The sequence below is a fragment of the Dermacentor albipictus genome, unplaced genomic scaffold (assembly GCF_038994185.2).
Source record: "Dermacentor albipictus isolate Rhodes 1998 colony unplaced genomic scaffold, USDA_Dalb.pri_finalv2 scaffold_20, whole genome shotgun sequence".
Taxonomy (NCBI): Eukaryota; Metazoa; Arthropoda; class Arachnida; order Ixodida; family Ixodidae; genus Dermacentor; species Dermacentor albipictus.
In genome coordinates this window covers 361,774-385,593 of record NW_027225574.1, presented here as the reverse complement: position 1 = coordinate 385,593, position 23,820 = coordinate 361,774, and the positions used below count along the sequence as shown (strand labels likewise).

The 23,820-nt window shown below is 46.0% G+C and overlaps 1 protein-coding gene across 1 annotated transcript in view; it reads left to right on the top strand.

Moving 5' to 3' along the window:
• Positions 1-3,258: 3,258 nt before the first annotated feature.
• The window catches only part of LOC139052208 (Golgi-associated plant pathogenesis-related protein 1-like), a 281,560-nt gene continuing 260,998 nt past the window's right edge, over positions 3,259-23,820 (top strand). The window contains exon 1 of the mRNA XM_070529289.1: positions 3,259-3,475. The gene's annotated coding sequence lies outside the window, so the exon portion shown is untranslated. The remainder of the gene's footprint in view (positions 3,476-23,820) is intronic.

The window sequence follows — 23,820 nt, the reverse complement described above, 5'->3', positions numbered from 1 at the left end:
CGCTGATGATATTGCCTTGCTTAGTAACTCAGGGGACCAATTGCAATGCATGCTCGCTTATCTGGAGAGGCAAAGCAGAAGAGTGGGTCTAAAAATTAATCTGCAGAAAACTAAAGTAATGTTTAACAGTCTCGGAAGAGAACAGCAGTTTATGATAGGTAGCGAGGCACTGGAAGTGGTAGAATACATCTACTTAGGGCAGATAGTGACCACGGATCCGGATCATGAGACTGAAATAATCAGAAGAATAAGAATGTGCTGGGCTGCGTTTCGCAGGCATTCTCAGATCATGAACAGCAGGTTGCCATTATCCCTCAAGAGAAAAGTGTAACAACTGTGTCTTACCAGTACTCACGTACGGGGAGAAACCTGGAGGCTTACGAAAAATGCTTACGAAAAGCGTTCTACTTAAATTGAGGGCGACGCAACGTGCTAAGGAAGGAAGAATGATAGGTGTAACGTTAAGGGGGGTGGTGATAAGAAGAGAGCAGATTGGGTGAGGGAACAAACGCAAGCTAATGACATCTTAGTTGAAATCAAGCGAAAGAAATGGGCATGGGCAGAGCATGTAATGAGGAAGAAAGATAACTGGTGGTCATTGAGGGTTACGGACTGGATTCCAAGAGAATGGAAGAGTAGTGGGGGGGGGGGGGGGGAAAGTTAGGTGGACGGATGAGATTAAAATGTTTGCAGGGACAACATGGCCACAATTAGCACATTACCAAAGTAATTGGAGAAGTATGGGAGATTGCCTTTGCCCTGCAGTGGGCGTAGCCAGGCTGAAGATGATGATGATTAAGTAGCGAAAGTAACTTTAACACAAACCCGTGATCTCGGACACTAAAGATATGAATCTTAAGTTAGGCCATGTCAGTAAATACCGCTTCTGCAATAGGCAGAAAAGACGCAATGACAAAAGACGGGCGACACCGCCCCCTTAAAGTCCTCCCACCAATTCGCCGGGACGTCGTGTATTTTGACAGCGTCTACACGGGCCTAATCATTTGTTTATCGGTAAAGACAGACCATATTGCATTGTAAAGGAAGCGGATACCAAACACGACAACCTCGGGGTATCTTTGTAGTTGTTAACACCCAAATACAAGAAAACACTGACGTATATGACACCAGATTAACGCACCGGGACTGTGGTTTGGAAATGAAATTAAACACGCAGAAACGCCTCTGGGAGTTGTCTAAGTGTGCGTAAGTATTGTGTCACTTGCCTATCTCCACGCAGCTCGATGTCTTTATCAATGATGTGAAACTTGATCCAACCAGTATAAACGACAGCGCTGCGGTGACGTGAACTGTTGCAGATGGCGCGGCCTGGTGCGCTGATGACGTTCCGATTATTATAATTCATTATCGTCCTTTGGCACCTTAACCACCCGCGTCGAACCATTATAAACCGTGACCAACCGTACTCCAGCGGCGGCTGCGTATGGCGCAGCCCCACGTGCCACTATCTTGAATGCGATCTGCGATGGGGACAAAGTGCAGCGAATGCTGATAGCTTCGCGCACCCTGTGTTCTCGCCGCTTAGTTCATGTTGAAGTGAGAGGCCAACACGAAGGTCAATTCTCTCGCTGCCGCGGGCCGTATATTGAAAGCGATAGTCTTATGTGACGGACGAACTGTTTTCCTCATTGGAGGGACACAGAAATACTTACGCATTTAAAAGAAAAAAGAAAGGGGAGAAGAAGTTATGGCCTCATTTTCTCTACTAATGATGAGCGCTTTTTCGCCAAATGCATCAAAAGAGTTTCCGCTTGCGTTTATATCTGCTTGCGTGTAGCGTGCGCTAGCAATTTTCAGTGATTGGAACACTTTTCATTCACTTGCCATTTGACAGAGATTTCGCGGACTGAGCTATACCCGCATACAGCGGCTGCGAACGTGACCGCTCGGTACCCGTTAGAAAGGCCAGCGAAGAGCCTTGTGTATGTTCACCGATTTAGAACTGCCCATTATAACTTGCCCCGATGATACACGTCCGGGTCGACCTTTTCGCAACGCCCACGCCAATTTGCAGTATCAGCCCGAATCGGTATGAAAGAAAGAACTAAGGAAAAGAAGGGAAAGAGACCGGGGACAAGTGCCAAGTTGCGTCACTGGGAGAGTGTCCACCATACACTTTCATACACGAGCGAACATGACCATGAACTACGCACGCGCACTATCACCGAGGGGAGGGGGTAAAAAAAATATAGAAAAGGAGAGCGTCAGTCCCTGTTGGGAGAGATATTGACCAAATAGTAGCGAAGGGTCCATATTGGTGGTAATGAAGAAAGCTGACCACGAAGAGGGCCCTGCTCCACGGGGTGAGGTGAAACCACGGAGGCCCAATGCACAATTTCGTCTGTAAGAACTGTTTGTCATTCAGCCTTTCTCCAACATGTCTGCTGACATGATTCGACAGAAGTCTTGTTTCTATGGCACACAGACTGCTTTGTACGACGACAGTGTTGCTCTTAACGACGGCAGAGGCAGTGAACGTGCAGTCTGAGAACTACGCGCGGAGTAAAACGAAAAAGAAATTCACGAATAAGGCGCGCCCTCATTTGTTCACTTGGTCTCGCTAGCCAGTCTTCTTTCTTTCTTTGCTCGGTTCTTTTGGCAGCATAAGGTGCCAACTACTAACCGCAATATGCCGAACCAGCGCCCAGATACGAGCAAGCATATCCTTCTATTGTTATCATAAACTCATAAATCTGCGCCCGTTCTTTCTTTCTTTTTCATACAATTTATAGAGCGCCGCTGATGAGCGCAGTACGCAACACAACAAAATATGTGTTCGCTTTAATTTAGCGGTCTCCCTGTGGTAATGCGAGTGTCGAAAAGCAAGTGCAGCTATAGAAGAAAGGAAGGAGAGGGTGCGATGTAGAGGGTATCATAATGCAAAATAGAAGTGAGGCGTGCAGACAGGACACAAGAGTAGAGAAGTGGACAACACGAACGCCGAGGGTATGCTGACTGTCTAGTGCCTTTTACAGCATGCGCTCGCACCCGCAGTAAAACCGCAAAACTGCAACCAGCTGCGCCTCAGACTTTATGCGTATTTCGACCAGTTCTCGTCACGCCCTCGGCTTTGCGCACCGGGCTCGTCCGGGCGGGACAACGGGAGAGGGTGGGAGCGCGCGCGCGAAGTGCGCGAGGACAGAAAGAGAGAAGGAAGCGCGAGAGAGAGAGGCTCGCACCACGTGGTGCTGTGCACGGCTCCCCGATGTCCGCGGGCAGCAGCAGTCGCCAGCGCTGGCGCCTCGCGAGGAGGAGCCAGCTTGTCGAGGCTCGGTGTCGCGAACGTGCGAGGAGCATCATCCCGGCGAGCAGCAGCAGCGCGCCGGGTTCGAGCTCCCCTCCACGGGGTGGATTGCGGTCGTCACGCCGGCTGGTAAAGCACGACGGATTCCGGAACGCCAGGGAGGAGGATCCATGGAGAGCCGCGACCCTGCTGCTGTTGCTGCTGCGTTGTGTGAGTGCGCCTCGTGGCTCCCGGGAGGAAGGGTGTGTTCGTTCGCGGCACTGTTTGAGTGAGCTGTCGCGTCGTCGCCCGGGTTTTTCAAAACAGGTGCGGCTCGACAATGCGGGAACAAAATAGAAAGAGAGAAGAAAAATAATGAGCAGCAACCATTGTATAAGGTGATTGTCAAAGTGAGCCGATATAGCTTGCTTCCCAGCAGAACTTGCTGAGGTATGCTGCGGTTGTCTACTCGGCCAGACAGCCGTCCGAGCAGAATGAGGTAGGGGAGGGGGGGGGGAGAGGGAAGAGCAAGGGAAAGGCTCGCTTCAAAAAGAAGCGGTCTAGTTCCCTGTCTTTTTCTGATCCCGTCAGAAAATGCAGTGTCGTTCAAAAGACGGTCCCGCCAACCGCAGGATTGCACTAACTTTTCCCAAGACCTCCGAGAACCGCTTAGAGAGGCCTTCACATCAGACAATAACATTACGCTGCTGTTGGATAATTGTCAGTGTCAGGAACGTTATTTTTTTGTTTCTTTTAAAGCGAAGCTTTCTTCTTCCTTCGACTTTCTCACTGCTGCTGCTGTCTGGCACACGTGGTATATATGACAGGAGTGAGTCAGAGAGGAAAGACAACACGAGAAACTATTTTTTAAGCTGGTAGCGCAGCTCAGAAAGAGCAAAAAGGTAAGTGGAATGAAAGGGAACGGAGAACAGAGTGAGCGTTCACTCTGTTCTCCGTTCCCTTCCATTACCGCTTCCACCTTCCTTTTTTGCTCTTTCTGGGCTGCGCTACAAGCCTAAAAAAGTCATGACATGCAAACTCGCCCAAACTGCTACGCTTTTGACGAGAAACTCGTTTGGACCTCACCGCATCGAATGTGCACATGCCCTCTGGAGCTCCCTGGACGTCGCCACATTAGCCTCTTCACAGCTGTAATTATCCATGACCCTCCCTAAAAGCATTGCAGAAACTGCAGTGCTTCCCTTTCTACTAAAGTGTGAGTCTAGAGGGGACGTAGATAGAACTGCAAAGAGGAGAAGAGGCATTTTCCCTACAAAGGGGAGGGGGGGATGACATGAGAAGGCAAGGAAACCCTACTACTATGCGACAGCGGTTTAGTACGTGCCTGTTATTTCTAAAAAATAAACACAATGCAAATGTGTCAAGTGGACAAATTACGCGGGCCGTGCAGAAGCAGAGCCGCATTAATTAGAGCGCTCCGCAGAGTACAAGCAGAACTACGGAAGCGGTCAACCGTCAAATCAACAATTCTGTACCCATCGCGGTAGCTTTGCGGCTATGGTATCACTAGAGGTCGCGGATTAGATCCCGACAGCGGTAGCAGCATTTCGACGGGGATGAAATAGAAAACGCACGTGTATACGTTGGGACACATTAAACAACATCACGGTGTCATAATTAGGCCCAAACAACGAAACATTCCTTTCCTTCGAGCGCTTCCTAACCTTACGTGAGGCCTCCTTACAGCGAAGGACCGATGGAGGAAGCAAGCGTACTCTGAAAGCTCCCTTCACCCGTCCTCACGTAAGGAGCGGTTGCCGCATGCCTGGGTTCATATTTAAAAAATTAAATTAAATTGTGGTGTTTTACGTGCCAAAACCACTTTCTGATTATGAGGCACGCCGTAGTGGGGGACTCCGGAAATTTCGACCACCTGGGGTTCTTTAACGTGCACCTAAATCTAAGTACACGGGTGTTTTCGCATTTCGCCCCCATCTAAATGCGGCCGCCGTAGCCGGGATTCGATCCCGCGACCTCCTGCTCAGCAGCCCTACGGGTTCGTATTTTAGTACAGCCCGTATTGTAGCCCAAGCCCGTATTTTTAAAAAATCAAGTAAGGCCTGGATGGCCTTAAAACTCGATTTAACGTCTGGCCAAGGGTCTAAAATAATGTGCTCCCGACAGACCATATTTACTGACATTTAAGAGCGGGTTTTACTCTAATGCTGTTGCGCCTGTCAGAGATAACTGTCACATTCTTCCTGCTATAGTACTTGCGTAAAACGGCTCGTACATTACGCATATTGAGCTAGAATTTAACTCTGACGATGCAGATATTATTCGAAAACCGCGTACTGGTCACGGTAAGCTTCAAGTGACGATATAGTCATGTGAAAGATTTCGCTTTTTTTTTCCTTGACAGTGAGAGTTAAACGGGATATGTGTGCTTCACACTTGAACAGCATGATAACGACTTTGGAACGCCAAATCTGTCTGAAGTAAGGGCTCGTATTCGAGAAAGAACTGCCGTCGGGTGTTTTTACATTGAGATGTGCGTCCAGAAATTCTTCGAGTGATTCATAGGTCAAAGGCTATTTAAGCAGCACGACAATCAACTACCGAGCATTTTAAGCATCCTAATTTATTTATTTATTTATTTATTTATTTATCTATTTATTTATTTAAAATACCTTACAGGCCCGTTTAAGGGCATTGGGTAAGGGGGGACACAAAGTGAGTGTTTCAACAGGAGTAAACAATATAAATATCAATACAGGCATTCACAAGATAAGTAAAGCAAAGTTCAATAACCACGTTATTGAACTTTGCACATATTTGTCACATATTGTCAAAATGCACATATTTGTCTGGGCTAAGCTTTAGACAGCGCAAACACAGTAATATACTCGTGCACGCAAAAAAAAAACAAAAATAAAAGTGTGAAAAACAGGGAAGAAAAGCAGGTCAATAACATTCTTATACAATGTTTCTACAGGAAACTTTGCAATTCTTCGCGAAAAGCGTCACGATCTGTTATGCTCGCAATGTTATCAGGAAGTCTGTTCCATACGGTTATGACACGTGGCAGTGCTGATGCGTTAAATGACAGTGTATTGCCGAATATGCGCATGAAACTATGGCTATTGTTAAGGCGACGTGACGTGCGCGTTGGTACTTCAAGCGGCCACTCATGAGGTTGATTACCATGGACGTACCTATGGAAAAGGCAAAGAAGACTTATCGTGCGACGATTTTCAAGTGGCTGGAGCGAAATATTTGCTTTAATCTTGGTCACGCTGCAAGTTCTGTCGTAGTTGCTTGTGATGAAGCGCGATGCTCTGTTATGAATTATTTCTAGCATATCAACTAAATAATTTTGATGTGGTGACCATCCTGACCACGCAAATTCTAACTGTTGGCGAACAAAAGTCTGATATGCTAATTTACGAACTGTAGCAGGGGATTTACGCAAGTTCCGGCGAAGATAACCGAGAGTTCTTGAAGCTCTTGCACAGATAGCTATTATGTGTGTACTCCAGGAAAGATGAGTTGTAAGTTCAATGCCAAGCTACTTGTAGGACGATGTCGGAAATACGGCGGTGTTATTTAGAACGTAAGAAAAGTGAGAGTTTGAATGTTTTCGTGAGAAGGCCGTAACCTTACATTTGTCTGAGTTCAGGGTCATCGGCCATGTACTGCACCAGAAACTGACAAGGTTAAGGTCGTTCTGCAATACTAAATGGTCATCAGATGTTTTTATTGTATGGCATAAAATGCAATCGTTGGCAAAAAGCCTTATCTCCGGTGATATGTTTTGTGGAAGGTCATTAATGAAAAGCAGTAGCGATGTTATGCACCTACCCGGCTACAATACATATGTGCAGAATCGTACTGATAAACGAGGTGGTGGCGTCATGATAGCAACTGAAAAGACGTTCAAATGCAATATTCTTGTCGACTTCACTATAACCCACGAGGACTACGAAATTCTGTCATTACAAAGCGGAAGAAACGTGTTTTCTGTTATATACAGACCACCTAGAGGTAGCGTTTCGAATTTTGGTCGCTTTCTTGATGAATATCTGCAGTGGATCACAGAAAACAATCTTAATCTAGTTCTGGGTGGTGATTTTAATATTGATTTCTTATCTTCTTCTGCGCGTAAATATGAAGTCGACTGCATATTACACAGCAATGGATTCGCTAATCTCATAAATAAACCGACACGGCTAGAGACAGCGACGGCAATTGATGTCTTCATTACTAACTGTCGAGTTGACTGTCTTCACTCAGGAGTCATTAATGTCCAAATAAGTGATCATCTGCCCATATTCTTGTTTGTAGGTTCTTTAACTCCTCAAAAACAACGCATGTTTCCTGCAGTACTATACCGGCGCAATGAACACAATGAATTCTTTTCGGTCAGCACTTGCAGGTGTGAACTGGAGTACTGTGCTCCGTGAAAGCGATCCAGAGGACGCTTATAATGCCTTCATTACCACATTTAAGTCTGTTTATGCGCAAAGTTTTCCACTTCAGACGCTTAAGAAACCTCGTAAGGCTCGTAAACCCTGGATAAGCGCCGAATGTCTTCATATGATAAAACAAAAAAACGATCTTTATAACCGCTTCATCAAAAGCAGATCACAGGATGACCTGACGCGTTTTAAGACGTATAGAAACAAAGTGACGTCTTTTCTACGCCGAGCAAAACAAGAGTATATGGAAAAGTTATATTCAACCCAGACGTGTTAAAAAGGAGTGACCTTGTATGGAAGACAATAAATGAAATTTTGAATCGAGGTGCACATGCCAGAGGCATGCTTGAAGTCTTAGTAGACAACATACCGCTGGGTGGAAAATTACTAGCCGAAAAATTTAATGATTTGTTCGTGTCTTTGGCAGATAGCAATAGCGCCGCCCCGAATGTCAAATGCCTTGACTCGCGAGTTCCTTCCACTGCATTCTTGATGCCAACAGACACCAGCGAAATCGAAGCTTGCCTCTTGACCCTCCGCAACAGTAGCTCACGGGACATAGATGACCTTAAGATTCAGCCAGTAAAATATGTAGCCGATATAGTAAGCCCAGTCCTAGAACATATTTTTAATTGTTGCCTCGAACATGCAGTGTTCCCTAAACGAATGCAGATTGCTAAAGTAACCGTTGTTGATAAAGGGGGAGAAAAAAAACGACTTATCAAACTATCGCCCAATTTCTATTCTTCCAATTTTCTCAAAGTGTTTTGAAAAGATACTGTATACCCGAATGTCTAGTTTCTGTGGGAAATTTAATATACTAACGCCAAGACAGCATGGTTTTAGGAAGAACTTTTCGACAGAGACTGCACTTCTAACTCAAAAAGAACTAATCTTGGAATCCTTTGAGCAAAAGCTTTTCACTCTTGGTATTTTCATCTATTTCTCGAAAGCGTTTGACCGCATCAATCACCAAACAATGTTAGCCAAACTCGAACACTATGGTTTTCGCGGAAAATGTCTTGACATAATTAGATCCTACCTCAGTTCTCGCGTCCAACAAGTAACAGTAAACAACGCACTATCATATGTTAAACATATTTCTTCTGGCGTTCCCCAGGGAAGTGTTCTGGGACCTCTGCTTTTCCTCCTTTATGTCAACGACATAGTCTGCTCAAGTAAGATCCCAACATTTGTGATCTACGCAGATGATACCACTCTGTTCTTTCGAGCAGCACATGTACGAGATCTTGAACAGCAAGCTACAGAGTGTCTGCGCCGACTTCATGAATGGTCTGAATCGAACTCGCTAATCATAAACACAGAAAAAAGTAAAGCTGTATTATTTAGGCCTCGTAACAAGATTGCTTCTACTCCACAAATCTGCTTAGAAATGGGTTCGTCGTCCATTCAAATAGTTCCCGTGGTCAAAAGTCTGGGTGTTTTCTTTAACGAAAATTTATCGTGGGACGATCACGTTGAAATGGTCAGGGGCAAGTTGTCAAAGGTTGTTGGTATCGTGTCCCGACTGCGATGTTTCCTACCGAAGCGTGTTAAGCAAATGCTGTACAATGCACTGTTTTCTTCAGTCGTTAATTACTGTATCTTGGTCTGGGGCACCACGTCATTTACCAATATCAGACGGCTGCACATGCTTCAGAAGAGAATTGTTCGAAATATTGTTAATGCTTCGAGATTTGAACATACCGCACCGATCTTTGCGTCACTTGGCATCACCCTCCTTCCTCAACTGCATGAAAATTTACTGTTAAGGCGGTATAAAACAAGTATAAGACAGAATAATACATTCATGTTAGACCTGGCAATCTTGAAATGCAAGGAACTTAAGTATGCTACCCGCACTGGCTTCACGTGGTTTGTGCCTAAAACGCGAACGAATTATGGTCGCCAAATGCTTAGATACATTCTTCCACAGACGTTAAATAACGCGCTGTGAATTGATGTTAATTTATGTACTGCTGACACTTATGTCATAGTGCTTTGTGCTTGCTTTTGTTTTTGCCTGTAATGTTCAAATACCGTTTCATTTGTGTCAATGTAGTTATTGCGAATGCTTTACACATGCTGTACGATACACTGCGATATTGTTGCCAAGTCATTGTAGGGTGCGTCGACCTCTGTCAAGCCTTTCTTCTGGCTTTTTGTCGATGCACCCAACATCCTCATGATGTTGAATAAAGAATTGAATTGAAGAAGGTGACCAAAGACACTGTTATGCGGTACGCCAGAAGTAACGTCATAAATAAGCGATGAGTGGTTATTAACAACAGTGAACTATTGCCGCAAGGAAAGTTTCGGAGCCAAGATAAAGTTAATGAATCCAGTCGGAGCGCGGATATTTTTGAAATGAGGCGACAATAAGCGACACGATCAAATACTTTCGAAAAATTTAAGAATGCTCAGTCAGTCTGTTGTTTGTTATTCATGCTGGAATGTAATTCTGTTTTAAATTCGAGCAACTAAGTTTCACAAGATAAGCCTTTTCTGAATCCATGCTGGTTAAAATAAACAAAGTCGTTTGATTCTAAATGGCGGTAGATATGCGATGCTATGATATTCAATTCAGTTCAAAATCAGTTTATTCAAACTACTAATAAGAAGTACATGTGAATCATCTGGGCCCTTAGCCTTCTCGGTTAGACTTGGGCCCATGCAGGAAGTGCGAAAAAACTGGCTGTGGCTTAGCTAAGGTTAAGCCCAGGATGCGAAGCATACTAGCCTTTATTTTAACGCGACAGCGTTAAGGAGCTCGTGTCGCAGAAAAGCCGGTGTCGTCGGCTCAGGCGTGCGCCGGTTGCTCAGGCGCACATTTCGTTGTCGCGCCGAACGCTGCGTTGCTCGACGCTCACCGCGTCCGATGCGGGGCGCGTAGTCGCTGCGCCGTAGCAAAGCCACCTAGAAACTGTCTCTGTAGCACGCCGCAACCTTCGCTTCTCATTTCAACGAGCAGCTCTGTCTCCAGGAGGCATCTCACCTCGTGAGTATCTAGCAGAGGCAAGCGCAGCTGCTTATATACCGCCGCGACGCCGCGAGCGACGGCGCGAGTTGGAGCCCCGTTTCTCCTCTGTCGTGACGTCACGGTGTCACGTGGTATTGAAGGCGACACCGCCGCGCCTGAGGAGCTGGGTTGAGCTCTCGTAATATGCTTCGCATAAAAATAATTATAGCGAGACAACTCAGTATTTTACACAGGATTCATGTAACAGCAGTTATGCGACAGTTTTACACAAAGGAAGGCGATACAAATTATACAATAGTTCGGAGGACCAAATAAAAGGAAGAATGCATCAAAGAAAAACCCAGACTTATAGTGGAGTTGAATATCGCTGGCTCCGGCAAAATTCTTTTGTATCAACGATTGAGAATTGACCTACTTTTAAGTTAGTAGGCAGTTGGTTCCAAATTTTAGCAGTGGCATAGGCGATAGTTATTTTACCGTACACATTATTAACAGCAGGAAGGTTAAAACGACAACTGAAAAAATTTCTAGTTGGACGAGATGGATATACAAAAACAGATGATGATAGTGGGATCTTATGGTTTAGTATATGTATAACCACACAAGCTATTTTGAAATCCCGCATAGCAAAAAAAGGTGTAATGTCTAAGTGACGAAAGAGCGAAGCGGATCTATCTGTGTGTTTACTATGTGTTAATAATCGAAGTGCTCTTTTTGTAAAATTACTATTTGATTTAAGTACCTGTTATACGTAAGTCCCCCGGACTCCACACAGTAAGTCATATTGTTTTGAAAAAGGCAATAATACAAAATTTTTAATGTGCGAAGCGAGAAGAACTTTCTAGCTTTTATTAGGACAAAGCAAGCCCGTCTCAATTTGCTGCTTACTCGAATTATGTGAGGATTAAAATTGAAAGCTGAATCTAGATATACCTGTTGATCGACTCGTTCGAGGGGGTTTGCGCCTATTCGTAACTCATTTAAGCTATATGAATTTTTATATGGACTAGAGAACACAATGTATTTAGTCTTTAAGGTGTGTATTGTTAATTTATTTTGTAAGAACCACTGGCACATCTGAGAAAGATCACTATTAGCGTGCCTTTCGAGCATATTAGGGTCATGACTAGAGAAGAGAAGGGCTGTCTCATCAGCATACATAATAGTTTGGGCATAATTCAAAGCATCTGGCAGATCATTTATGTACAAGGAAAAGAGTAATGGTCCCAATGCCGAGCCCTGAGGCACGCCACAAGGGATGGAATGAACGCTTGATACGGAATTGTCGATTTTAACACATTGCTTGCGACCAGAAAGATGGCTTTCGAAAAACTGCTTGGCTTGACCTCTGAATCCATGCCGATGTAGTTTTGATAGTAGTATATCATGGTTCACAGTGTCAAACGCTTTTTTAATATCAACAAAAATGCCAACTACATATTCTTTGTTATATAATGCTTTGTTAATAAATTCATTTGTTAATAATCTGTTCAAGTAGTTTACAGCAGATGCATATTAATGAGATGGGACGGTCATTTCTTGGAGAGTACTTGTTATCCCCCTTGAATACGGGGATAACCTTTGCAATTTTCCAGTCCAGGGGTAGTTCGCCAGATGATAAGGATTTCCTTAAAATATGACACAAAATTCGGCTTGAAATTGTAACGGTATTTGCTAGAATTTTTGAGCTGATATTGTCTATACCGGAAGATGTGGATAATTGCAGGTTATTTATTAAAGACAAAATGCCATCTGCTGTAATATCTATTGGTTCCATAAAATGATATTCAAAGTCGGGAACTATGGGAACAGTGGAACAGTCTTCCTGTGTAAAAACAAATGTGAAAAAATTGCTAAACGCTACTGGACAATCAGCGTACTGCTCGCACTACTATCATCGCCGCGCTCGACGGGGGATGTAAGCAGCGTCCGGTCACGGCTCGCTTTGGGCATGACACCTACGCCGAAATGGGGCACTTACTGCATGATGATGGCTTTCACCGTCATCATTCAGCACAATATTGGGGACAATGTTACCTGGTGATATGACTTGCAAGATTTTCGGGGATTGTTGATTAAAAGAGATGGCAGGTCACGTGAGATTTGTCTTTGGCTGCGCATAGCTCTTTGCAGTAAAATTTTATAAAATCACTGTATGCTGCCCAAGATGAGGCTTGACTGTCCCTTCTGGCCGCCCGATACAGACGCTTCTTCTTGTTTCTTAGTGTTCGAAGGTGCTTTGTAAACCAAGGATTAGATCTGTCATTTGCTATAACGATTTTTGGCACGTAATTTTCTACCAGAGTTGTTAATTTTTGTTTAAAAAGTTCCCAGCTGTCGTTTACCGATCTTGAATTAAAGAATGGCAGAAACTCTTTACTAAGAAAGATAGCCAATTCAGCATTAATATTTTTATAGTCAGCCCTATTGTAATCTCTAATACTTTTAGTCTGAACGCGATAGAAAGTTTGTGGAATATTAATGTCTAATTGAAGAACGTTGTGATCGCTCAAGCCATCAATTTAAGCAATAGGCCCGGCGGTATCAGGTGTGGTAGTTAATACTAAACCTAGGATGTTGGGACCACGGGTGTGTTGATCGACTGTCTGGGTTAGATTGTAATCTAGTGTTAAGCTAATAAATTCAGCAGAGGAGTGGCATGATGATGACATATTTGGCCAATCAAAAACTGGACAACTAAAGTCTCCCAGGAGATAAACAACAGCCGTGGAACATTGTTGAGTAACACGTGTAATGCTTTCACGCAGTACATCGAGAAACGAGTGGTCAGCGTCGGGCGGCCGATAACATGTGCCCACTAGGACATGGGCAGAGGCTGTTGCGCACGCGACCCAAACTATTTCAGCTGGGGAATTGGTGTCTCCGAGAAAGGGTGAAACGCAGGTTTTTATAGCAATCACGACACCACCACCCGTCTTCCCGCTACGGTCATGCCTGTAAATGTTATATTTGTTACTGTTGGGAAGAAGTTCTTCATTATTGATGTCTGTGTGCAACCAAGTCTCAGTTAAAGCTACAATATCGGAATCGCCATCTTCCAAATAGGCACTCTATGCATCGCGTTTGTTTAGTAAGCTGCGAACGTTTGTGCAAGATAACGACAGCGGTGACGTTAAGGAAGATTGCGATTTCATAGCTATACCAGCAAATGTTGCCTTTTTTTTGCTACAGGATTGACGGTGCAAATGTGTCGGTAGCGCGGTCATAAACATAAGTGGTGTCATTAATACGAACCTTATCTATTGTAAGTTTGAATGGCTGTTTTCTTGTTTTGGCAAATTAAATTAATTTTTTCTGCGTTTGCCTTGTGGATAAAGAAAAATCTTCACGTATCGAATACTCAGTACCTTTTAGCTTGTGCGCAAGTACTAGGATATTCTGCTTGTCTGTAAGAAGGGCTAATCGTGCTATGATGGGCCGACGTTTCTCGGAAGAAAATCGCCCCAATCTATGCACGCGCTCAAACTGTGCGTTCACTATGGTAAGGCCAAGCTGTTCAGAAAAAACTGTATTATTTTTTGTTCAGATGTAGCCCAGTTTTCGCCTTGCTCATCATCAATACCGAAAAACAGTACATTACATCGTCGCATTCTGTGTCATCACATATTGAAGTGAGCGAGTGAAGTTGATCACATAAACTGCGTAACTCATCATATGGCTTCGAGATTTGAACACTATCGAGAGACACAACCGTGTTTTCTAGTGCATCTATCCTTCCAGCTAAGCAATCTACTCTGGCATCAGTGGCTTCTTGTCGTCCCCTGACACCTTTAAGCTCATTTAGAATAGCTGACTGTCCCACTTCAAGTCTACGCACAGTCTCAAGAACGGAAGCAAGCGTTTACGCGATGGCATTTTCAGGGCCCGGGTTTTGTTCAGCATCCCCAGAAATCAGAATCAACCAGCTACCTATGGAAGGACATACGCTCGACAAGAGTGATGACACCAGGCACAATTTAACAGAAAGCACTGCGGGGCACAACACCGCAATGAGGCAATAGTTATCAGTCTTAATACATGAAGCGCCAAGGCGGCAACTTACCTGTAGATACAGCAGCGGTAAGTGCCCCATTTCGGCGTAGGTGTCGTGCCCAAAGTGAGCCGTGACCGGACGCTGCTTATATCCCCCGTCGAGCGCTGCGATGATAGCAGTGCGAGATCCAGGTTGCCAGCCCATTCCATGGGAGCGCGCCGAGTCTAGCGAGTTGAATGTGGATTCAGGTGGGGATGAGAGTAGAGCACTTGAAGTTGGGAGTCAACATCCAGTGGACGAAGCACGGACGCCACATAAAATGGCAGCCCGTAAATACAGCAGCGTTAAGTGCCCCATTTCGGCGTAAGTGTCGTGCCCGTACCTTTACTTCAGGGAGTTGCTGGGAAAGCAACCAGTCACAGAAGGTTTTTTGATGCGAAAACATCAAATGGCTCATTGAGCGAAAAAGCCGGCGTCTAGCTTCTGTAGCAGCTTAAAGGGACACTAAAGGGAAACAATAAATCAGTTTAGACTAATGGAGCATTGTTTGAGAACCCTGCAGGCAGTCATTTCGAAAAAATAGTTTGATTATTAGATGAGAAAATGAAGGTCCAAGTATCAGTATTTGAATTCCGCGCCGAAATCCCAAATCCCAAATCATAAGGGCCGCGGCACTCGCCTAGTCATTGCGAGCTTGACCATGGATGAGAGCGAGGCGGGCCGTCTTCTCTGAACGTTGCGCGGGAGCGGGAGGATTTGAGCCGTCGTCGCCAAGCAGCGTCTGACCACCCCGCGGATATCGCCCGGCGAACTGCTTCACTGGAGAGGGTCCGGAATGCAACAGGCGCCGTGCCGTCGAGATCAACGTAGCGACCGCGTTCGCACCCTGTGCGATTGTGTTTCGACGCTGCCCATGTTCGCGGCGTCTCTTTGCATGTCTAGCACTTACACTTTCCCTGTGGCACAACAGGCGTCGCACCGTCGAACGATGCGTGTATGCCCAAGCCTAATCTCAGCCAAGTCTAAGTCATCGACCTGGGCACAGCTGTCATACCTGGCTTAACGATGATTGTATACCTAAGCATAATAATTACAGCTAAATCGAAGGTTAACCAAGTGAAACCAAGACTTAACCAGGCTAAGCTGAGCTTTCGCTTTGCAGGTCCCGGATTAGCCGAGCTAAGCCGCAGCCAATTTTTTTTTCCCCCATTTCGATGCTATCTGCTTTCTTCCTTAGAAAGAACTGCGTGCTAGAAGCATTTGCGAAACGACAACTCGTGCAAGAGAGAGAAAGAGAAAGGAGATGCGAAAGGCACTGAGGATAACCGGACGATAAATATCCAGTTTGCTACCCTGCCCTGGGGAAGAGGTAAGGGGATACAGAAAGAGAAAAAAATGCACACACATAGAGAAGGACACGAAAACACACACACACACACAAACAAACGCGGGAGTATCACAGTTGTTCAAACAGGTCGCCTGACCGGAGCAACTTCAGTAGCGCCTTCGTCGCGTTCTGGTGTGGAGACCGCATCAGCCGGCACTGCAAGATGATGATAGCCTGCTCAGAAAGCGGCCGGTTGTCGAGGCGTGCCAACGCCGTCACGAGCGACTTTCTCTGGGAGCTGTGGCGAAGACAAGAATAGACGGTATGTTATATTGTTTTCTGGTTGCCACAAATATCACAGGCAAACTCGAGCAAAGTTGTATGCGAAACTATAAGAATAATAGAGAAAGCATAGAAGAAGCATTTTTTTCCTGCTAAATTATTACTTTATTTGTCCTCTTTTTGGCCTGATTTCTATATATGTGTTTTTTTTTATATTTTTGCCGCAGCTTCGCTGAGCTCCACAAATGTCCGCCTATTACGCATACACAAGAAAGTGTTCAAGTTTTGTTTTTCGTCTCCTCCAAAGCTGCATTTTGCTGGATGTGGATGAGCACGACCGGTCTATATATATTTACGATCTGTCAGCTCAACAACACATGAAGACGATGACAGGCTGAGAGGCAACCAACCCAGTGAAGAAGCCGCCCGCTAATACCCGTACACCGTGCGCTTACAGGGGTCAAGCAAACGTAAGCGCAAATGGGACGAGCACTGTGGAGTCGCAAAAGAGAGGACGAAAGCAAACAGCGGGGTTATAAATCACCAGTTCACAGTGAAGAGAAAAGAACGAAAAAAGCGGCTGCAGATATAAAATCATGCCATTTAAGGTCATGTCAGCTTTGCGCCCTTTTCTGCGTGTTGAAGAAAAAAAAAGAAAGAAAAGAAACAGTAGAACAAACTTCTGTTTTCACTTTTGTATCCCCCTAAGTGGTCTCTTAATTATCCGCATACTTACTTGTTGCCTGATGAAAAAGACCAGCAGGAATTCTGTCCGTCTCTTTCATCATCGCTTCACCCCCCCCCCCTTTTAATTACCCGTAACATACATCGAAACATTTTATTTTCTGACAGAAACAAGACTTCCCTCTACCAGCATTTGAAACTCCACCTACCGATTACACATGACACCACGACAGAAATTTTCTTAAAAAATGGAGTCATAATGAACTGTGTTTAGCTTCTCGCTTCCCGGTGGTGCCGCCTCGATTGCTTTCCTATGGAAGTTTTTTGTTTTGTTTTGTTTTGATTTTTTAAATTCCTGTCGTCCCCTCATGCGCGGCTCCTGTCTCGACGCGAATGAACTGCGAAATTATAGCGGCTGCTACATCGTCAGCATGCATTCCCCCCCCCCTCCCACCAGAGTCTTCCTGTTTTGGTTTGGCCTCAAGCATGCGGTCCTTCCAGTGCACTATTCGTAGGGATGGCGCGTCCTGGCGTCGTCGCGACACCCCGAATCGCATTAGCCGAGGCGACGTTTTGTCTCCTGCGCAGGCGGCCGATATAGCTTCCGTTGCGAAGCGAATTTGATGACGAAAGGGCCGGCCATTTCGACCGGCTGACTCGGGAAGAGAGGGAATAGGGCCATTGGTGTTGTTTCCCAACATTCCTTCTTTCTTTCCTTTTTTTTTCTTTTTCTTTTCCTTCGACATTACATAACGGGCAGTTGGCAACGATGCGAGGCTATTTAAAAAAAAAAAAAAGACGGTAGTGCGAGTAAGCATAATTATGAGATTAGCAATACTGAAGCAGCCAATACTACTTTACACCCCCCCTCTAAAAAATAAAAGAAAGAAGAGAAAATAGAACATAATGAATCTCATCATTTTTTAAAATGTATTTCTTTATTGTTTTTGACCGCAGTCGTGGCACAAAAAATCTGCGTCCGTCCTTCTATCTTTCTTTTCGTACTTCGAAGTGGCTCATTCTCTGTGTGTTTCTGTTCTCAGTAAGATGTCGTTGTTCTATAGCTTTCCGTGACATGGCTTTACCTCGCTCTCTATTTGATTATTCTGCGTGTTTTTTTCTTTGTTTCTTCGAACTGCTACAGCTTCTAAAGGTGCACTAAACAGCAACGCGAACTTCCATCAAAAGCCCGCTATTCGTTAGGCAAAAAAGAAAAAAAAGGTACTGATGGAGAATATGGAAGCCAAACAAATCTCGTCGGTTGAATTTCGCGCTGATACCTTAGTGCCGGTATACGTCAGTGTGACGCCACGAATTTCAAAGTATTTTCTTTCATCTTGGCTATTTTGACGAAGGAAAGTTTTTCGAAATTTACTGTACGAAGCCTCGTGGTTCCTGTAAACATCTTTATCGGTGAGGAGAAACATAGCCCTGAACCAACAAGCCGCGTCGCTCTTAATTCTCCTCGCACTGCTATATGCGGATCGAAACGGAGGTCGCGGGTTCCATCCTCACCGCAGCAGGCGCATATCAGCGGTAGGAACACGTCCCAGGGGGTTAAAATTATTCCCGAGTCCACCACCATGGCGTGCCTGATAATCCGATCGGGGTTTTTGTACATGCGGCCCCATCATTCAACTTAAGTAACGCTTCGGTGACGATGCCATGTGCCGTGTGGGGCAATGACAATGCTAACACCTCTCGGAGGTTATAAACAATGACACAACAACAACTCAAGCAAACACGTCTTGCTGTGCGTATGTTCTGTGTACCACGCAGACAAACAGCAGTGGTTCAGGCAAGGTAATTAACGTTTAACATCGACCTCGATTGTATTGCGCTTACAAGCGCAATACAATCAAAGCAAACAGCACAGAAAGCTTTGCTTACATCGATTTCCACAGTGCCTGGGATCCTCATAATTTTGCTTTCTTCTTCGGCTTCCCTGCCTCTTATCAAGTTTCCTCAGTGTAAATTATGAGAAAAGTTTTGGCTATCGCAGTAGTGTAGCTTAATATTTCAGGTTAACATAATAATTACATTTAAGCTCCATAATTAGTAAATTATACGACTGCGATGCACGAAAGGGGACACTAAGAGAAAGAACAAGTCAGTTTAGACTGACAAAAAACATTCTTTGAATGCTCTATCTTTGTCAATTTTGCGGTAATTGGTTGTAATTAGACGAGAAAGAAAATGGAGGACACTTAAGCTTCGCCTTTCAGAGTGGAACGCGGTAGCATTCAAAGGTCCCTGACTGCTTCTCACGCTTCCCGGCAACTGCAGCTTATGTAACTATAGGGGCGCGAAATGCGTCCGCTATTAGCCCCGAGAGCGAACTACAGGGGCGCTGCGAGCGCCGCTCGCGTGACGTCAGGGCAAGGACTCGCGCCTGTCGTCTGCTACAGTTCGGGCGGTGTCCGGGCGCTTTTGGCGGTGTTGTCGTTTGCGCGCCCTCATTCTCTTTGCTTGTATACTTATGGCGGTCGTTTCAAATATATTTTTACGACGTCTTCATTTGCGAAAATTTATTCAAAGAGCTTATTTCTTAGACGACAATGCAGCTCTCGAAGGCAACACTACAGTGCCAGCCGAAGGAGCGCAGACCAGCCCATTGCGGGTTTTTCAATCGACAACCGCAAAAATATAGAAAATAAGAATTCACGTATGATACGATACCTGCCGCGGTGCAACAAGTATGTCGCAGACGCTAGCTATATATGACTTCTGCAACAGTTACAATCCACTAAAACTGATTTGCTCACGACGAGTACTTCATGGTGTAATATCGAATTTTTGCGTTTCTTCGCAGAAACGCTCGGCGGTAACACGAGGACTTAACTAATACTGCAGTTAGGTTCTACAAGTACAACTTGCTTCTTTGACTGCTTCTTAAAATTAAGCGGTTCTTCACGTGCTTATTTTATGCGGCGGCAATTTGAAGTAAAGCTAATGAAGGCTTACGTCTATTTACAGAATACAAAATGGAATGTGCCAATATATATTCCCTTTTCTTTGCTACACGTTCAACTCACTTGAGAAATTTACTGGTGTTTGTTGCTTGAGGAATATACATGGCGAATTTGTTTGGCGAACTGACACAGGCTACTCGGCCTAAATTTTTTAGCGAAATATGCCTGTTGGACCGCATGCTGCAGCCAGAAAGAAGTCGGAGCGTCAATCATTAGTAGTATGGGACATATTGAAGATATAATTCCCCGGTGGAGGGTCAAAAATCAAGTGAATATATGTGTAAGTCTTGTGGTGTTTTCATTATGAATGTTTGCGATTCGATTGGAGCAAACCTTATTTTGCCTGCAATTGGGCGAGGTTCTCTTTTATGTACCGACGAAGCGAATAGTTCTCCGTTTGCACAATTAAACAACGCTGGATAGAGACATGGTGAGACAGAAAGTGCTTGAATTTCGCTTTTCTGGACAATCTAAGCTGCGCTGTAGTAGCTCGAGAACACTTTAGCCATTCCAATCGGAGCTGTAAAAAATGCTTTATGGTTTCAATTCGAAATTGTAGTGAACTGATGGGTTTCACGAACAAAGCGTGCCTCGCCATATCGACAGTCGGTTGCTACCGTTGCGTGATGGGTGTGCCATATTAGCGATAACGGCTACTGAGGGCCACTGTGAAACATTTCATCGCTTGAAATTGATTGGCTCTCGATCTTAACAACGAAACTTTTCTCTCAGGTGATTGCTACTATGGTATTTGTGAATTGACTATGCAAATACTCTACATGACGCGCCGTCGTGTTAGCAGCCATGAGCAATTCGTTTTTTGGAGGCCTGTTTCTGAAAGGGGTGAAACTAGCAGCAAACTTTTTCTTGAAAAATGGGCGCCTAGCTCTTTCTTTTACGTATTAATAAATGGCCATATTTGGCTAGAACAACTCACCAGAGTAATAAGAATTATGATGACAGCTTCGCTGGGCAATGTCTTTCTAACACCGATAACATGCTGACGCCAATTACAAAGATTATCTTTCGTGTAAAATGCAATGTCTCTCAGCTAAATTCTAAGGGAATGTTAAGTGTTTAGCCAAGCAGCGTACACAACTTAGCGTATTGAATTTGCAGACATTGTTATTACGCAAAATTTATGGATAGAGACGGCGCAATGTGCATTGTAAAACCAGTAGCCCCGTTCAACGCTACATAGCTTGCGATATCCAAGCCCCAAATTTTATTGACTCACGTGCTTTGGGAGAAGGAACTGTCGATCAGGCATGGCAGCAGAAAGAAGCCGACATACCCTTCAATAAGTGCGGCTCGAGCCCCCAAGCATACACGAAGGGAACGAGCGCGCGCGGCCGCCGAGCGAGACGGAGCGAGCGGCGTCCTGGCTGTGACGTCACACGCGAGAGGGCGCCACTCCTAATTCTCGCCGCTAATAGACAGGCGCGCAGAGAGAAGAGAACGAACTTTGAGAGCAACCGGCGAGCAGCCGAGCGGCGGTGAAACTGAGCCTTTATTGTACGTGCCTTCCACGCCGAGGAGGCCGGCCCCGCGAACATAAACATCCGCTCATTGTGCAGACGCTCACGGCGGCGGCGGCGGAATCGGATCCACTACAGGGCTCCCCCCCCCCCCCCCCCCCCCCCCGTAGATACAAAGGTCGCTGCTGTCGCGCGGATGCCCAGGACACGTGTTTACTCACGGGGCAGGGTACGGATAGGGGAGAATCGGGCGGGGAACGAGTGGGGAGTGCAAGAGGAACGCACAAGTTTGCCATGTACGCGGGCTTCACACGGTCGATTGAAATCACGTTTTCACGGCCGTTCACAGAAACAGTAAAAGTCTTTTCTCCGCGCTGTAGCACTTCGAACGCGCCGTCGTACGGTGCAGTGAGGCCGGGTCGGATGCCTTCGCGGCGCACGAAAACGCGAGTTGATGCAGCTAGGTCTTTGCTTACGAAAACGTCGTAAGTGGAGGGCTGTCGAGGTGATGTTGGTCGCAAGCGCTCAAAGAGCGACCGAAGTTGCTCAACGTAGGCAGGAGGCGAGAGGTTGGGGACTGCAGGTGGTGCGAAGAATTCACCGGGTAGACGTAGTGTCGTCCCGTAGACCATTTCGGCAGCTGTACACCCGAGGTCCTCTTTTATCGCCGACCGAATACCCAGTAGAACTAGCGGCAGGTCGTCGACCCATGAAGTTCGAGCGTCGCGAGCGCTGAGGGCGGCTTTCAACTGGCGGTGAAGCCTTTCCACCATTCCATTTGCTGACGGATGGTATGCAGTTGTGTGGATGTGGCGGATACCGAGGATGCTTGTTAACGCTCCGAAGAGCTCACTTTCAAATTGTCGTCCGCGGTCGGTTGTTACTACGTTGGGGCAGCCGAAACGAGATATCCAACTGGCTACGAAAACGGACGCCATGGTTGGCGCCGTAATATCGTGTACGGGAAACGCTTCAGGCCAGCGCGTGTTGCAGTCAACGCAGGTTAGGATGTATCGTTTACCGCGCGATGAAGGCAGCGGACCGACAATGTCGATGTGAACGTGGTCAAAGCGAGAGTCAGGCGGACGGAAGGGTTGAAGTGGTGACTTGATGTGACGGGTCGTTTTTGCACGTTGGCAGCGTTGACATTCTCGAGCCCAGCGGCGGACATCTGCGTTGCATGATGCCGGGCCACACATAACGGGAGGTGATGAGGCGCTGAGTGGCGCGAACACCAGGATGGCTCGAGTTGTGTAGCTTGCCAAAAACTTGACGACGGTGCGAGGAAGTCACAAATGGACGGGCACAGCCTGTTGACATGTCGCAGACGATCGTACTGGAGGAGAACGGCAGTGGCACCTCAGCAAACGAGAGAGATGTGGACCCTGCACGCAGGTCACGCAGCTCGTTGTCAGAATGTTGTTCTTCTGCGATGATGTCGAAATCCACAGCAGCAGTGGAGAGCGCGTCGACACGTGACAGAGCATCGACAGCCGCATTAACGGGTCCTTCGATGTACCGTAGGTCGGTCGTGAATTCGGAAATAAAATGCAGGTGCCGAATTTGCCGGGACGTGTGTGCTGTGGTTTCCACGGAAAGCGAATGTCAGTGGCTTATGATCCGTCAGTACGTGGAACACGGTACCTTCGAGAAGGTGGCGAAAGTGGCGAATGCCAAGGTAGACAGCGAGGAGTTCGCGGTCGAAGGTGATGTATCGAGTTTCTGCCGGCTTCATCTTCTGCGAAAAGAAACCGAGTGGACACCACAGATTATGCTGGAATTGTTGTAAAACTGCACCAACGGCACTGGAGGAGGCGTCGGTGATGAGCCGCACGGGCGCGTCAGTTAGGGGATGCACTAGGAGGGTGGCTTGTGCCAGAGCATTCTTGGCTTCTTGGAAGGCGGCGTCTGCTTCAGATGTCCACTCCAAGATCGCAGATGGCGCCTTTGGAGCCTTCAGCATGTCGGTCAAAGGTATAATGATGCGCGCTATATTCGGCAGGAACCGACGATGGAAGTTCAGAAGCCCGAGAAATTCGCGGAGCTTGCGAAGCGACGTTGGACGTGGAAAATCCCGCAGAGCTTGAACCTTCCTGTCCAATGGATTCTTCAGGTGTGACAAGGTGTCCAAGAAATTCGACGTTGTTAACACCAAAGACACATATGGCTGTGTTGATAGTTAAGCCATGTTCCTGCAGTCGCGAAAACAGCAACCGCAGATGGTCAGCGTGCTGCTCTGGTGAAGAACTGGTCACTAGCAGATCATCAAGATAGGCGATGACGAAGTGCAGACCACGTATGACTTCATTGATGAAGCGTTGGAAAGTTTGGCCTGCATTACGTAACCCGAAAGGCATGCGGACGTACTCGAATAGGCCAAAAGGTGTTGTGATGGCAGTCTTCGGTATGTCCGCTGGTTC